This window comes from Arvicanthis niloticus, chromosome 3 (assembly GCF_011762505.2).
Source record: "Arvicanthis niloticus isolate mArvNil1 chromosome 3, mArvNil1.pat.X, whole genome shotgun sequence".
NCBI classification, from domain to species: Eukaryota; Metazoa; Chordata; class Mammalia; order Rodentia; family Muridae; genus Arvicanthis; species Arvicanthis niloticus.
Window position 1 is genome coordinate 101,530,588 of NC_047660.1, and position 13,535 is coordinate 101,544,122.

Here is a 13,535-nt window from a genome sequence, read left to right on the forward strand (position 1 = left end):
AGGCCATTTCGTCGCTGCGACTCTGGCGGAGCCAGGGTGGCCTGAGCCTGCCACGGCTGCTGAGAGAATCGGACGGGCTGGAGGACCAGAGGGGAAGAGCGGTCGGCGGTTCGCTTGCCGCCGTGGAGCTGGCACCCCAGTCCCGAGTAAGGCTGCGCGCTGGGTCCCCGGGAGGCGGGGACTCAGGCCCTGCACCTCGCCGCCCGAGCAGGTCGCGGCAGAGAGGTCGCCAGTGTCCTGGGACTCGCGCCGCGCCCCTCGGCGCCGGCGCTGGAGCAGAGTTAACTGGTCAAGGGAGTCGAGCTCGCCGGGGAGCCCGCGCCACACGGGACCCCGTGGCGGAGGGGGCGGAGCGGGGAGGAGACTGCGGCTCGACCGAGCACGGCGCAGCCTCGGGCGGGCGGGCGGCCGGCGTGACGCGGCGGGATTAACTTTGCATGGCTAATGCGAGCACCAGAGCGGAGGCCACTAGCTGCTCGGCCGCAGCTCGCCCGCACGCCGCCTCGGGGCGCCACCGCCAGGCTCCAGCGCTCCGGTAACTTGGCGCGGCAGGGGGCGCAGGGTGGGCGGGGGGCTACAGGTCCTGCGGGCCGAGCGCGGGTGGCCAGAGCCGCGCACTGTCCCTGCCACGGGCCTCTGCGCCCGGCTCCTCTCGGGCTCGGGCACCCCGTGCAGGGACCAGAAGCCAGAACCCAGCTAGGGACAAGCTCCTTGTGAAATGGAGTTTGGCATCCTGGGCGCTGAACCCAGTGGAAGTTTCCATGAGGAGGAAGTTGTGGGACATGGGGGTTCGGAAGAGGCTGACAGGCGCGGGGGTGGGCGATTTAAAGGGACTGTGGTTCTTGTGTCCCCCTCTTTTTGGCTCCTACCCGGGAACTCCAGGCTTTGGAAAGGAGAAAGCTCCTGAACGTTAGCGCAGGTCAATGCCAGACTGCCTCTCACCCGCTCCGCGGGCTCGCTCCCTCTGGAGTCGCTCTTTTTCTTCGCTTCTTTTGACGCAGCATCTTTTGGGGTCGTGCGTGTTGGTGATGATCCGGGTGGTGTCAGCTGTGCGCCCCAAGACCAGGGAAGATATCTTTGGAGGGTTTCTATGGCTAGGGTTAGTTGTCATTTTGGAGGAAGATTTCCCGTGACCACAATGGGATTATTATTGGAGCTAATTCTTAAAGCCTTATGGTTTGTTTTTAAGAGGGAGGGGGCGGGGTGTGCATACGTGGATGGCTTTTTGTTGTTGTTGTTGTTGTTTTTAATTAAAGGCTAACTGTATAATTTGCCCCAAGTGGGAAGTTTTTTAAGGGTATATTAAGCATTCCTATAGTGAGTCAAATAAAGTAAAGAATGAATACCTGGGCAGGCAAGTTCAATATTCCATTCTGCCCTTTGCAAGCACATGGCTGTGTTGAATGAGAAAATAACATTGCATAAATTCCTCCTCTTCGAGTGTGGTTGATCCTAGATACTAGCGATCGGTTTTAAAGACCTGTTTGAAACTGAACAAATCAAATATTCTTTGTTCAATGCATAAATAGGAGAACACGGCGCAAGCAATTTTGTTACTGATGACCGTATTAAGTACTGTAGACGCTTTGGGCAGTATCTTTATGTGATTTGTCTCCGGTTTAGCATGTTTGTTGACACTATAATGAAACATTGCCTCACTGTGTTGCAAAGGAATAAACATTTCTTTTTGGTAAAGAAACGTTCCATGATTCATTCTGAATATTCTGGATGACTGATCTCTCTAATTCACTTCAGCTTGTTATTTCCCCGTTCTGAAAGAAGTCATGTGCTGGGAACCATTAATGAAAAAGGCGTTTGAGTGGGAAGTATTTTGAACAGGGGCGGATTTCAGAGCGTTTTCATGCTTATTGTCTGTGCTTCAATTAACCCAGGGAGAAATTAAGTAAAAAGTGTGTTTGCTTGAACCATTTTATGTGAAGAGATTGGTGAAGAACAACTTACTGCTTTCCCATGTTAAAAAGAAACTATTAGGATCCTATTTTTTAAATGAATTCTGATTGTTTGTTATATACTGGGAAAGGAAAATCTGCTTTACTTTGGGAGTAAAGGCAAATGATACTGAACTGCTTCAGAATTGCTATTTATTTAATGAGACTATTCTTTCAGGCATTACAGTGCAAAAGCTTAGTCTCATTGACATCGAGGTATTGCTATATAAAGTAACTGGCACTAGAAGGGGATAAATATTCCACCTCTCCCCTTCCAGCTTCTTTGTGGTAAACTCTGCTGTAATAAGAGACTAGCTGCAACTTCCCTGTGACCCAGCACCTCTGGAAATGGATGATTAGTTAAACTCTTCTTAGGAAAGGAAAGTTGAGGCCCTCTCCTTCCCTGCTTGTTTGTAGATGCTGGGTCCATCCAGCGATGGATGCTTAGAGCTACTAGCAAGCACGTCTTGTGTAGTAAGCTCATCTTTTCCATGGAAATCAGTAGAGGTGAGGGCAGTCTTTCTCCCTGAGTTCTCTCTCAACGGGCCTCTCTGCTTTTGGTTCTGTTTCCCCCTCAACACTGGATATGGTCAGAACCGTTCTTTTGTTCTGATACTTGTGAATTTCCTTTTGACACTGAATTCTGACTGTTCTAGATGACAGTGTGGTGTCCAGGAGGACAGCAGGGTTGATAGCTTAGTGCACCCTTGTTCTCCCAGCATCTGGAAGAATACTTAGTACCCCATAGGCACTAGGTAAATTTTGACTGAACAAATTAGAAAAAAAAAAACAACAACAACAAAAAACCATTGTCCTGACCCTAATGCCTAAGTACTTCAACCCTTGCCATTTTGGACATGCCTAAAATCTGGTGAGGTGTGAACGTGCACACACACACACACACACACACACAAACACTGTTTCTCCTCCCTCTCTTCTCTCTCTCTCTCTCTCTCTCTCTCTCTCTCTCTCTCTCACACACACACACACACTGTTTCTCCTCCCTCTCTTCTCTCTCTCTCTCTCTCTCACACACACACACACACACACACACGCACGCACATACTGTCTCTTTCCTCTTCTCTCTCTCTCTCTCTCTCTCTCTCTCTCTCTCTCTCTCTCTCACACACACACACACACACACACTGTTTCTCCTCCCTCTCTTCTCTCTCTCTCTCTCTCTCTCTCTCTCTCTCACACACACACACACACACACGCACGCACGCACATACTGTCTCTTTCCTCTCCTCTCTCTCTCTCTCTCTCTCTCTCACACACACACACACACACACATACACACACACACACACACACACACACACACACACACACACGTGGGGGGTTAATCTTTGCATTTCCCTCACTCTGTTGCTCTCCATCTGGTAACAGCTGATCTGCCTTTCTGTATAGTTAGTTCTCCAAGTTCCTCCTCCCTGCCTTTGCCTGGGCTGTGTATAAATCCTCAGCAGTGCTTCTGCCTTGCACATCTCCAGTCCCTTTGATTCCTGAAGGTATTGACCTTTAGTTACCTGAGTTTAAGCCGGATCTTACTCACTCCAGAGGCACTGTCAGGGCCGAGAGTGAACCTCTAGACTGCTCATCACCTGGTGAACTCAGGGACTTCTACTTTGACACCATAACAAAGCCCCTGACTTTGGCAGCTCTGGGGGGACCAAGGACTGACAGTGTTTAGGCTACAAAACTGTTGGCTGTGGAGGGGGACATTAGGCTTGTGGGGTCTAGCATAACCCCAAAAAGTTCTTGGTGATAGATTTAGAAATAACCTGCTTGTTACTGTGTGTTGTTAGGCATTCAGCCTTTGCCTGGGTTTCCCCTCCCCCAGCCTTTTTTCCACTTTCATAAACATATTCTGATCCAGGTGATTGTGAAGAGTGTTCAGTTATCTGAATTTTCAAGTGAACAGAGTTTGGTACCTAAAGGGTCATTTTCAAATTATAATTCACAGCAATCTTTGCCAATTCAGAACACAAGAAAATTGCAGCTGATAATCATGGTAATTTATTTTTATAGAGAACTAAATTTTAGAAATGTGTCGGAGTAAATACATAATAAAAACCTGCAAAACGTAGCTGAAGAGATGGCGGCTCGGCGGTGGCTCAGCAATTAAGAGTGCTTGTTCTCAGAAGACCTGAGTTTAGTGCACAGCACCTACATCATGCAACTCATAACTGCCCATAACTCTGTCTGATATTCTCTTCTGGACTCCTGGGGCATCTGTACTTGGATACACATACCCTCACACATATTCATGTGTTGTAAAAGAAATAATAAAAATAACCATTCAATTAAAAGTCCTATGAAGTAATGGTAATACTTTTAATAGTGGGAGGGAAGAAAAGATCGATGTTTTGGGAAATAAGGAATTTCCCAAATTGTACATTTGAACATGACCCTGTAGCGGTAGAGTTCCTGAGCAGGGACCCTAATGCTTTGTGCCTTGATCTTTGTAGCTCTGTCTTTCAGAGTGACATTTCTGTTTCCTTCTCTGTCCCACTTCTAATATGTGATGAGAACCTGTGTGGGGGCTTGCCCATCCCTGATATGGAGTGCCTAGAAAGACCTTGGCACATGGGTATGGTTATTATAAGAGGAAGGGCTGGGGCAGGACAGCTTCTCTTTCTCTTCCATGTCAGTATGAGCACCATCTTTTATCATGGCTTGGCTAAAAATGAATGTCTGGATTCCATCAGGAGCCAGAGCATGAGACTGATTCTGTGATTAGGGCTTGAGCTTGTGTCAAAGCTGGATAAGCAATGCATGATGAGTTAACCTGTTTGTTTGGAAGTCATTTTCATGCCTTGATTTGATTTCTCAGCCTGCAGATATGCATATGTCTACCATGTACCTGGCTCTGTTACATGCTTTGAAATTCAGAATGTAGCCAGTGACAGATGGAACACTGTGCAAAAATTAAGCCCAGGTGTGCTGCAGGGTCTTCCACTGGTGAAATAGACATGCCCGTTGGGTTTCATCTAAGACCCTTGGCTGAGGGTCGGGGGAAGATAAAGTCACTGTATTTCTAAGAGCTATTTGTCTTGTGGTACGGTGAGAACTCCACCAGGATCCACCAACTGAATCTAAGGGCTTGAATGTATTGAGGCTCATGAATTTCTGACAGAATATGCTCATTTCTACTTTAATTTCCAGAACTTTCTAGTGAATTATAGAACTTGAGAAGATATCACATCCAAAAACTGAGTCTTGATCATATGCTTTCGTCTTCTTTGAGAGTTGGAGTAATGACTGACACCAACGCTAATGTTCTTGTGTCTCTAATGTCCTAATTTAGGGAGGCCCTGAGGCATTGTGTGCTGGCAGCTCTTGGTCAGTGAGAAGCCACCATCTATGATGAATCCTGCTACTTTTTCTAAATTGATAGTTAGAGGGCCTGGATTTGAACCCAAGAAGGTTGAAGAAGTGTGTCTCTGGAAACATCCTAAGGCCCATTCATTACCACAGACACATATCCTCAAAGGTGCACCCCAGAAAATGTGTCCAATGGCCAAAGATGTTCATGACATGTTAAATCTGCACAATATGTATATCTAGACTTAAAACCCAGAGTAACCATATTTGAGGCTTTGGCCAGAAAAATATAACCTTGAATTGCTGCTAAACAGTGATTACCAAAAGCGACATTTATGTAGAGGTTTTTGAAAGACCAAAAACCAAGGTGCAGATTCATGGCCCAAGCTGTGGTTTGAAAATGTTGCTGGTCTACACATCAGAATTCCATTTCATCTTCTCTATCATGATATTTTCTTCTAGTTTTCATTTTTGTGCATCCTGTTTTACTAAAAGATGCTCATGTGTACCAAACATGTTCTGTGCTGAACACATGCACATATGTGTGTTTCTATATTCCCTAATGGGATACTGCCACCTCATGGAGGGCACACCCAACATTTAGCGACCCAATATCAGCTAAACTGTTATTCACCCGAGTTTCTAGAGCCCAAAGAGGGCTTAAGGGAACCATTCCTCTCTTCCACTGTGCATAATTTAAGGAACTACTGGAGCCTCAAGTAGTAAGTCAGCTGAAGCCAAATCTGGAGTTCAGGTAGGCAGTCGGAGGCAGCTGCTATGCTTCTGTGTTGAGGAGAGCTGATGTGTTTCATGGTTTAGTGGCAAACATTGAGGAATCCAGGGAATATCCTGGATTTGACATCTGTTGCTCCTATGCAGGCAGGATGGATCAAGAGACTACCTTCCACCATCTTAGTGTTTTCTCAGGACTGGTTTCCCAGGGTTCAGCAATGTGGGCCCAGCAGAAACGTTTGACGCTAAACAACCATGCTATTTCCCACCTTGTTCATCTTTTTCTCACATTTCTCAGTACCTCAAGATTCTGCCTTATGTCCCAAATGTAGTCACAGCATGGAAAACTAGAAGGCTGCAGAGTCTTGTCTGATTTTTTTCATTTAAAAAAAAACAAAGGACCAAAAAATCTAATACCAAATGTCCCTTAAAAATATAAACAATGGCCTTTGAGGTTGATTTATTCTGTAGCCTAGTCCTTATACAGAATTCAATAAACACTGGCACTGCTGAAGCCCTGGAGGGTATAAAATCCTATTTCTTTAGGTTTAAAATTTTTGTACACTCTGTAGATTAATAATTACAAGGTGAAGGTGTGTTTGGAAATGTGTCCCATATGTAGTATTTACTATTATTTAAAATATGTTCTCATGATGGGTACAGACAAACACTTAAAAATCTCTGCTAAGGAAATGTGCAGAGCCTCTTGGGACAGTGAATAGGAGGTTACAGTGTAGTGCAGAGTGCCTCAATAGCAGACATTACTATTTGGGACCAGATAAGTCTTTGGTGGGGGACTGTCCTGTACACTGTAGGTTGTCAGTATCATTGCCTTCTACCCACTTGGGTACCAGTGCCAAAAATGTTAACAAAGTTTGTGTGATGGGCAGCAAAGTTACTACAGTAAGGACCTCTGGCACAGAAATGAGGAGCCAGGCCTGGGTGGCAGGAGTGTGGGGATTTGTGTCCTGGCTTAACCTGGCTTTATAGAGTATTCAGCTTCTGCCTTTGTAATGTAAAAATCAGTATATGGTCTAAGCATTGGCTGACATCTAGGTTCTGCCAGTGTCAGATGTGCATGGTAACAACTATTGATACTGGATACAGATTTACAGTATTGATAAGTCCTGTGAAGTAGTCAGCACATGGCACAATGGGAATGTATGGCTAGGGACTGAGAGGGTTCTGGACAGAAAGAACAAGAAATAACATGGGAAGTGAAGATGGTTGAAAGCATTCAGAACCTGTGAGGATTCTGGTACTTGCAGAAAGCAAGAGAGGCTGCCGTGGCAGGCGGACTTCAGATGCCTTCCCTGGCCAAGGGAGGAAGCCTAGGCTTTTGCCTGTTGCCTGATGTCTTTGGAAGCAGGCTTAACTTTCTTCAACGTGTGAAAAATTTCTCATCTTAATTCTCATCATATTTTTAGCAGGATGATTTTATGCTTGAGGGAACTTCAAGTTTAATTTGAAAACAGATTACATGTTAAATTCTCTTTGAGATGTTTCCAGATGAAGCCTAAAGGCTGTCTCTCATCTTCTTCACAGTAGTGTGTGATCTTAAGGGATATTGTACCTTTGTTCCCTGTGTCTGACAGAAACACAGTTGCTCCTCTGTGACCAGAGAGAAATAGTACTGCTATTGTATTGATACATTACTCAGTATTGATTATTGATATTCTAACAATCTCATTTCTTTAATCAAAATTATAAATGGTGAGGATGATTGAATGAATGGATGGGATTGTACAAGTACTACCCAATCCCCATAAAAAGTAGTTTTAATAAATACCTTGTTTTATCAAAGCTTGAGTTTCTTAGTTATAATATGATAATTAGGTCATCTCACTTATCTTTAGCCCAAGAGTTGGGAAGAATTTTTTATAATGGGTCATAGAGTGATATACATTCACAGAGAGGTCCTCTTGTATCTTTTTGGGTCTACAACTATGGAGAGAAAACAGCCATAGAAAAGATGTAAGCAAATGGGCATACTACATAGCATTAAAACTTTATTCTTTAGACAACATGGTAGCTTGAAGTTTGGAAACCTCTGGTAGCAACCACTGCCCTGTGTGAGGGAAGTATGCTGTGAGCCACATAGGTAAAACTTTGTCTGATAATCACATTAACTTATAAAAGCAACCAGTGAATTTAATTTTAATCTGTATTTTATTTTACTCAGCATAATAGAAACATTGACATGAACAGTATGAAGTGTTAGTTGATGTGTTTGAACTTTCATCATCTGTTAAGCCGGCATAAGTACATTAGTAGAGATGTCAGGGGGGCAGAAAGCCAGAGCTGTTGAATTATTTCTCTGAAGTAAGGGTTTAAGGATGTTCAAATGATGCATTACATAAGTTTGATTTATAAAATATTAATTATCATAGTATTTATTTTAGTATTGCTTACTAAAGTTGGTCACCTCTTTTTTAGTTATAAAAAGATATTTATTTATCTTTCCAATAATAAATATCCTTTATCATATATTCAGCCAGGTCGGTAAAAATAACCCCACAAAGGAACTGTAAGAGGCATTGATAATAAACACAGGTCAAGGAAAACACTCCCTTCTAATTATAACTGTATATTTCTTATTAAAATATTTTATTCTAAGAAAGGAGTAAGAAGGACTGAGGGGTTTGCTCAGGGGATGGTGCATAACAGTTAAAAGACTTTGGGTTCAGTCGTCAGTAAAAGAAAGAAGGAAAGAGACGTGACAACCAATCTGTGCTGAACAGAATCGTGCTGGGATCTCAGGTGTACTGGTTCAGCTCTCGTGTCTACAAGTCTGACTGTCCAAACCGTTACTGATATTTCTGAAAGTTGGGATTCCTAGTGTGAAACAGTTGATCCAGATAGTGTCTTCAGTTGTAGCTAACTCTCAGTATTTCAACCTATAGAAGTAAATCTCTTGGTGCCTTTCCCCAGCTAGTGATGACCCCACAGGCAGGCTCTAGTGATATCCTGTCAGAGAACAAGGTGGGAACCACTCCTCTTACTGGCCTCATATACAATACAGTATAACATTATACAAATACCATCTAGTTACAAATAAAAGTAGTTTTAATAAAATGCTAATTATGAGTAAATTAGGTCATCTCATTTATCTTTAGCCCAAGAGTTGGCAAGAACTTTTTATAATAGTCCATAGATTGAGTATTATCTGTTGAGGCCCACACTGACACACGCTTGGAGCTACTGTGTTGCAGACGGTTCTGCCCAATGCTTTGGGGCCAAAATGTTGCAGCCCGCTCTCTGCTGCTCCAGTCTGCAGGTCAGGGCCTAGCAAGAGACTCAAAGAATGGAGACAAGACAGGGTGTGTGATCAAGTCCAGTTTATTGTCTCTTCCTATTCTCTGTATTCACCCCCTTACAAGGAATTCCTGGGTATTTATAAGCACAAGCAGGTGAACACAGGTGAAGACATTTCACCCCATGTACCATGCAGCTGTGGGCACTAAACAGCAAAACAAGATATGTGGGATAAACAAGATGTTTATCAGAGTGTGCTTCAGCTGTTGTCGGCTGTTGAAAAACAAGTCTCTTATTAGGGTATATGGCTCGAGAATGTTACTATGATGCTCCATGGTGGATGAGTTCAGAAGAAGGCCCCTGTATCCTGAGTATGAAATGGGGAGGAGTCTAGAAACTCCATGGAGATCAAAACCAAGAGATGTCTAAATCCAAATCCCTTATGAGATCGTCTTAATCAGGGTTTGTATTCCTGTACAAAACATCATGACCAAGAAGCAAATTGGGGAGAAAAGGGTTTAATCAGCTTACATTTCCACATTGCCATTCATCACCAAAGGAAGTCAGGACAAGAACTCACAAATGGCAGGAACTTGGAGGCAGGAGCTGATGCAGAGTCATATAGAGGGATGCTGCTTACTGGCTTGCTTCTCATGGCTTACTCAACCTGCTTACTTATAGAACCCAGGGATGGCCCCACCTACAATGGCTGGGCCCTCCACCACTGATCACTAATTGAGAAAATGCCTTACAGCTGGATCTCATGGAGGCATTTCCTCAAGGGAGGCTCCTTTCTCTGTGATAACTCCAGCTTGGGTCAAGTTGACACACAAAACCAGCTAGCACAGAGATGGTGTAATAAAGCTTCGTTCAGTGATGGAGAAAATACGTGCCTAACAGGTGAGGAGACTTAAGCTCAGTCTCCACCGATATTTTTCTTTTTAAAAGAAAAGCGAGTTCAGTATGCACATACTTTCACACATGCACACACACATTCACTTACCCAGCAAGGGCTGGGCTTCTCTAGCACACTGGAGGCCCTCGCTTTGGTCCTCAGCTTGAAAATAAAAAAGAAAGCCTATGTATAGAATCAAGATTGGAAGTCTTTCTGATTCTGCCCAGTAAACACATGTCGCTTCTGTGAATGTTCCTCACCCTCTGTCTACAGGGAACACTATGTGTTTAGGTCACTTAATGACATTTGTTGTTTTGCTGCTCTGCCTCTAGAGCTCCTATTTGTCAATGAGGTGTTTCTTTGTTAGATTTGAAGTTCTAAGAGGGCAGGACCTGATGTTAAACCAGTTCAGGGGTGTCCTGGTGAAGGCACACCCAGCAGGCAGGTGCTGAGTAATGTTTTCCTGGTGTTTTGGCCAACCACACGTGGGCTGTTTTCATATAATTAGGATGAATCTAATTTTAAAATGAACACCCTAGTGTCCTCAGATGACCCAGCATATACACTTACACGGCCTGCTGGCCTACGTTATGAATAAGGGAATAGGCTGGCCTGCAGAAAAGCTTGCCTGTTCTTTTCTGAGTGAGAGAGAGAGAGAGAGAGAGAGAGAGAGAGAGAGAGAGAGAGAGAGAGAGATCGTGATCCCCTGGTGCTGTATGTATGTATGTAAACAAACCAGCTAGGTAAACGTAGCCTACAGTCTCAACTTATGACAGCAAGGACTTGAGGTGATAAGTTCCTGCTGGACTAACATTCTGAGACTGACATCAGACAACCTTCACACACACACACACACACACACTATAAAGAACTTTTGGCCACAGAGTGCTTGCAGCAGTTTTTCCAGTTTCTAGCATTTATTGTGGCCTTTTCCCCTTTATGGTTCAGAATTCCCCCTATGAGGGTGATCAGCAATTGGGCATCGTCCTGGGGGTGGGGGTGGGGGTCTTACCATTCATGTCTTCATTGCTTCCCAGTGTTTAAAATACCAGTTTAAAATAGTTTTCTGTTGTTCTGTGGTTCTGATGCCCACTTCTCTGAGACTGCTAGGCTCTGTGGCAGTTACAACAGCCCTTGCCCCTCATCCTGGCCTCAGCCTACTGCTAGCGTCTGTCCCTTCTCTAAGCCATATCCTGTTTCTTATTAGGACGCTCCTAGCCTTGTAGAGATTTGACTAGCGGGGCTGCAGTGACTAATGGGGATTATGCCCTTGCTCCCGACTCTTTTGATCCTTGCTTTCCTTGAGCAAATGATGTGGTTTTGCTTATTCTCTCCATGGGTGGGAATGGAATGTGCCCCCAAGTTGTGTTTCTGAAGGTCTGGAGGCAGTGGGGCCAGCTCCAAGGCTGTGTGCTTGGTTCTACACTCAGGGGACTCCTAAGGGGGGTCAGTGGATGCTCCACACCCTCTGATGACAGCATTCCCTGCCCAATGCTGCTTTCTGCTCAGGACTCCTTTAAGACTTGCCCAAGGAATGGCTTCAAGTACAAACTACCAGCAGTGGGACAGCATGGACTGTGAGCCAGGGAGAGAGAGCAGACCACAAGAGATGACGACCTGTGTCATTGTGGGTGCTGGGGTATCCCAGCTGACAGGCCAAGGAGGACTTGTCTATCACCTCCAGAGGTAATTAATGTTAGTCTCTGACATCTTGTGCTTGGCACTTCAGCAGACAAGAGCAAACCTCACACCTGGGCAAAGGACCGAAGCTGTTGGCAGCCAGGAGACAAGGAGGCCAGGACACAGCAGTTGTGACCACATTTCAGCCGTTCCTCACTGACTTCTTGACTTGTAGAGTAGACCAGATACCCTCCCTGAGGCTTGCTGGACTTGTCTGGACTTTAGCTTGGTTCTCATCCAACCCCATCAACAGCTGTTTCTCACTATTGGAAATGGATCCACTGAAGCAGGAGGCACACTTAGCTTCCGTGACCTAACCATCCATATCTAGGAGAGAATGAGGAGCTGGGGAAATGCATATCTCTCTCTCTCTCTCTTTCTCTCTCTCTCTCTCTCTCTCTCTCTCTCTCTCTCTCTCTCTCTCTCTCTCTCTCTCCCTTTCTCTCTCTCTCCCTTTCTCTCTCTGGAACTTCAGGCAGATTGCTAACCTCTGTACTGACATAATGGAGCAGAGAATTGTTTGATATGAGGACAACCCAGTGTATTATGGGATGCCTCACCCCTGCCTTCTCATCAGTGGGTGGCCTTAGTGTTGATGCACACCCAAAGTTGTGCTAGACATGGCTGAGTATCTCCTAGGCCTTAACCTTCCCTGGTTGAAGCCACTGCCTTAAACCCTAGTCTAAAGCCTGCCTTCCCCATGCTTTTCATCAGGTTCACCGTGCTGTTCGTCAGATTCTGGTTCTCACAGGTAGGAGGAGGCAACACAAAATCTGGGAAACTGAGGTCACTAGCTTTCTCCAATCAAACCTTCACCTAACACCACATCTGTGCCGGCTGCACATTTGGGTTCAGTGGTAGGCAACATACTCTCTGTCCCTCCAGATATGCCCACACCACAAACACACCCAAGAAGCCCATCCAAACTGATGTTTTTATTTTATTAGCGTGTGCATACCCCAATTCTGAAAGCTAAACCCTCAGACATCCAGTATCATCCCAGGAAGAGCTACAGTTCTGGCTCAGTGTTTCCTCCATTGGGAATTCTAAGCATAGTGAGTGGAATTATAACAATTGTGTTTCAAATGAATGTCTCCTGTCACATGCATACAAAGTCTGAGTGTGGTGTACCTTGCCAAGCATGTTTCAGGGTTAACAAGTTCTCTAATTGAAACAAACTCAGTGTCTCACCCTCTGCTCTGCTGGATTTTTGAGACTAGCTGTGGCTCTGCCTTGTTCTGTACAGAGTAAGACAATACACTTCAGAGTGGTTTGGGGGCCATCTGAAGCAGGTGGCTTTGAAGTGTAGGTTATGGAGAAAGTAAATAGAATGTAAACCACAGAAGAGAGAGTTATGAAGTATGGGTGTCCCCAGACACCCCATGGAACAACATGGACTTCTTGGCTGCTGTGTTGTGTATCTTGAGGAAATGTGTATGCACTCTGAGCTTTTGGGCCCCTTACTTTAGCAGCATCCTCTGTGTGGTGTTGGTGTGTTCTATGCCTGGCTTCTGTGCTTCCCGGTCTCCTCAGCGAGATGCAAGTCAGTCAGTCCTCAGAAGCTGTCCTCACAGTAACCAAACCAGTACTACCCTGTGCTGCTCAGAAATGCAGAGGTTGGAGCTCCAGATCAGACTTGCTGAGGGAGAATATGCAAATTCCCCAGGGGCTCCCTCTGCAGACACATGGGAATTTAA

At 45.0% G+C, this 13,535-nt stretch overlaps 1 protein-coding gene across 11 annotated transcripts in view; it reads left to right on the plus strand.

Annotated features, from left to right (window-relative positions):
- Thrb (thyroid hormone receptor beta) overlaps nucleotides 1-13,535 on the plus strand; it is a 327,549-nt gene that overhangs the window by 1,299 nt on the left and 312,715 nt on the right. For 4 of the 11 annotated variants that reach the window (XM_034497306.2, XM_076931602.1, XM_076931601.1 and 1 more), the window contains exon 1: nucleotides 395-535. The exons of 5 other annotated variants lie outside the window; for them this stretch is intronic. The gene's annotated coding sequence lies outside the window, so the exon portion shown is untranslated. Of the gene's footprint in view, nucleotides 1-9; nucleotides 147-394; nucleotides 536-13,535 lie in introns of those variants that run through there. 2 more of the 11 variants (XM_076931595.1, XM_076931600.1) reach the window with 2 other exon arrangements.